The sequence below is a fragment of the Salvelinus fontinalis genome, chromosome 36 (genome assembly GCF_029448725.1).
Source record: "Salvelinus fontinalis isolate EN_2023a chromosome 36, ASM2944872v1, whole genome shotgun sequence".
NCBI classification, from domain to species: Eukaryota; Metazoa; Chordata; class Actinopteri; order Salmoniformes; family Salmonidae; genus Salvelinus; species Salvelinus fontinalis.
Genome location: NC_074700.1, coordinates 6,902,367 through 6,906,607, shown reverse-complemented (window position 1 = coordinate 6,906,607; position 4,241 = coordinate 6,902,367).

The following is a 4,241-nucleotide window of genomic DNA, read 5'->3' as shown; positions in this document are numbered from 1 at the left end:
TTGAGGCTTATTGACAGACTACAACCGAGAAGGTGTTTTGCCGCCATCTACTGTATGGGTTGTGAATGAGAATTTAGTTTTTCTTTGCGGGAAAAACAACATAAAATACAACAAATACAAAATAAATACAAAAAAATCCATCCCACTCCTTCAGTCATAGTCCAACATTCGTCCGATAGGATTCCTTGTAATGCCTCGGAGTCCCAAAAAACTTTCAGCAGCAATGCATATTTTCTCATATTTCCTCTTTCTTTGCTATGTGCAGTTTATAACCTATGCAATAAATTATACAAAGTCCATCTTTTTAACATGCAACATGTCAGGATACTGTTGGCGAGGAACATTTACTGGTGTCACTAATCCAACTACCATGGCTTCTTCAACATTACTCCCCTCTTCCACTCTTCTCACCGCCTCCGTATAGGAAACATAGTGGACAGCCCATACACTTGCCACCTCCTTCACTCTAACAGAGCACTTGTAGCATTTCACCTCAACTGGCATACGATACTCCCCCAGTCTACATAAAATTAAATAAAATGTTATTTGTCACATGATTCGTGAACAACAGGTGTAGACTAGCACCCAACAGGGTCCTGTTGGTTCCAGACCGCTTGCCGCACGGTAACAGAGAAAACAGTCTATGGCTTAGGTGGCTGGAGTCTTTGAAAAAATGTTGGGCCTTCCTCTGACACCGCTTGGTATAGAGGTCCTGGATGGCAGGGAGCTTGGCCCCAGTGATGTACTGGGCCATTCTCACCACCCCCTGTAGCGCCTTGCAGTCAGGTGCCTTGCAGCTGCCATACCAAGCGGTGATGAAGCCAGTCAAGATGCTTTCAATGGCGCAGCTGCCAAATCTTTTCAGCCTCCCAAGGGGGAAGAGGTGCTGTCATGCCCTCTTCACAACTGTGCAGGTGTATGTGAACCATGTTAATTCCTTTGGTGATGTGAACTCTGAGGAACAACCTCCCCTCCATTAACATTTCCTGCTCCCATTGCAAGTCAAATTTGTCACAAAAGGGGAAATTCCTGTCTTTGCAGTTTCTTCAGGAACTCGTTTAGGGCAGCGAGGTGGATGCAAAGTTCCTAACTCCTTCTATATATCACGGCAGGGGGCCAGAGATGACTGTTCTCTTTCCTGTGCAAACAAGGGTGTTTAAGAGAATGTTGTAGTCCTTCTTCAATTCCTCAGATTGCCGAAAGTGAATGTTGTTCAATCCAACATAAGTGACAATGGTGCTGATATTAGAGTAGTTGGCTACAACTGTGGGCAGGCGGACCTCAGCGTGGGATTCGTGAAGTACCTCGGCGTTACTCTGGACACGCATCTCTCTTTTGACGAACATATCAAGACTATTTCAAAGACAGCTTTTTTGCATCTTCGTAACATTGCAAAAATCAGAACATTTCTGTCCACAAATTATACAGAAAAGTGAATCCCATGTTTTTGTCACTTCTAGATTAGACTACTGCAATTCTCTACTTTCCGGCTACCCTATAAAGTACTAAATAATCTTCAGTTAGTGCTAAACACAGCTGCTAGAATTTTGACGAGAACCAAAAACTTTGATCATATTACTTCAGTGCTAGCCTCTCTACACTGGCTTCCTGTAAAGGCTTCCTCTACACTGGCTTCCTGATTTCAAGGTTTTACTGCTAACCTACAAAGCATTAAATGGACTTGCTCCTACCTATCTCTCCGATCTGGTCCTGCCATACATACCTACACGTACGCTACGGTCACAAGACGCAGGCCTCCTTACTGTCCCTAGAATTTCTAAGTAAACAGCTGGAAGAAGGGCTTTCTCCTATAGAGCTCCATTTTTATGGAATGGTCTGCCTATCCATGTGACAGACGCAGACTCGGTCTCAACATTGAAGTCTTTATCGAAGACTCATCTCTACAGTAGCTCCTATGATTGAGTAGTCTGGCTCAGGGGTGTGAAGGTGAACGGAAAAGCACTGGCGCAACGAACCGCCCTTGCTGTCTCTGCCTGGCCAGTTCCCCTCTCTCCACCGTGATTCTCTGCCTCTAACTCTATTACGGCGGCTGAGTCACTGGCTTACTTGTGCTCTTCCATCCCGTCCCTAGGAGGAGTGCGTCACTTGAGTGGGTTGAGTCACTGACGTGATCTTTCTATATCTGGAGTATTTATCCTGTCTTACCCGGTGTCCTGTGTGAATTTAAGAATGCTCCCTCTAATTCTCTCTCCCTCCCCTCCCGGAGGACCTAAGCCCCGGTACAACGCCTCAGGACTACCTGGCCTGACGACTCCTTGCTGTCCCCAGTCCACCTAGTCGTGCTGCTGCTCCAGTTTCAACTGTTCTGCCTGCGGCTATTGAACCCTGACCTGTTCATCAGACGTGCTACCTTGTCCCAGACCTGATGTTTTTGACTCTGTCTCTCTACCTCACCTGCTGTCTCGAACTCTGAATGCTCTGCTATGAAAAGCCAACTGACATTTACTCCTGAGGTGCTGACCTGTTGCATCCTGTCCAACACTGTGATTATTATTTGACCCTGCTGGTCATCTATGAACATTTGAACATCTTGAAGAACAATTTGGCCTTAAATGGCCATGTACTGTTATAATCTCCACCCGGCACAGCCAGAAGAGGACTGGCCACACCTCAGAGCATGGTTCCTCTCTAGGTTTCGTCCTAGGTTCCTGCCTTTCTAGGAAGTTTCTGTATGCACTTTGTGACATCTGCTGATGTAAAAAGGGCTTTATAAATACATTTGATTGATTTAAACAAAATATTTAAAACTTAACTGTATAGCCTCAAAATATTGTTAAAACTATAATTTAGATATCATAGATGGTCAGTCCATACTGGTCTATGAATTTGAGAGTGGTTACATTTCTCCACACCCATCCCAAAGCTTTTTACTGAAACATGGGCAGGAAGAACGCTTTGTTATTGTTTCTACTGCGAATTGCCCCATTTAAAGAATAATATTACACGAAAACGTACAAAAAGAAGCATGTGTTGATTAGTGCAGACTTTAAATGAGTGAGAATTTTCTCTGACATGGTATAATAATACTGATGAGAACATTAATTTCAACAACTTATCAATGCCCTGTGCAAGGCTACCTACTTACATAACAATTTACATTTTAAAATATCCAAATCATAAAATGAACATCTAAGGGGTTTATTCTTGTATTCAATATATCATAATACAAAATTAATACATCTGATTTGATATATACTCATGTCCAAAACAATAACACAAAAATAAGCCTATTTTCAAGCAAGCTTTCAAATATACAATTTGATTTTATAAGGTATAAACAAAAACACAAATTCCCAGTCAAAAACATAAGTCTGAACACAGCCTTTCTATTCTCTCATGTGATTTCAGGTCCTCTAACCAGGAAAATGTATTTTCATAATGAGAGCAGTGGTATGTCTTCTCCTCCTGTGTATGTATCCTTTCATGCTTATTCAGATGCCTTAACCGGTTAAATATCTTTCCACACAGGGAGCAGTGGTAAGTCTTTTCCCCTTCTGTGTGTGCCCTGTCATGCCTATACAGACCCCCTAACTTAGTAAAACTCTTTCCACACAGAGAGCATTGGAAGGGCTTCTCTCCTGTGTGTGTCCTCTTGTGCTTATTTAGGGCTCCTACCTGGGTAAAACTCTTTCCACAGTGGGAACATTGGAAAGGCTTTTCTCCTGTGTGTTCCCTCTCATGCGTTTTCAGGCTCCCTAACCAGGTAAAAGTCGTCTCACATTTGGAGTAACAGTACCGCTTCTCTCCAGAGTGTATTCTTTGATGTATTAATAAGTACCCTACTTCATTAAAACTCTTTCCACACTGGGAACATTGGAAAGGCTTTTCTCCTGTGTGTGTCCTCTCATGCCTTTTCAGGTCACATAACCAAATAAAAAACTTTTTCCACACTGGGTGCAGTGGTGAGGCTTTTCTCCTGTGTGTGTCCTCTCGTGTTTTTTCAGGCTCCCTAACTTGGCAAAACTCTTTCCACACTGAGAACAGTGGTGTCGTCTCGCTGGTTTGGGTGTCTCTGGGTCTGGTTCCCCTGAAGGACTTTTCCTGCTGTCATGGCGAGAGTCAGGTCCATCTCCTGCCAAAGACAAACGGAGTGATAAATAATAAAACAGTCTTCACATGAGGTTTAATCCAAACTAGATCGCTCAAAAACCAAAGGCATGTTTTCACAACATTTCATCATTAAATATAAAACTTGCTGCGTTTTTTTCACTCCATTTTTT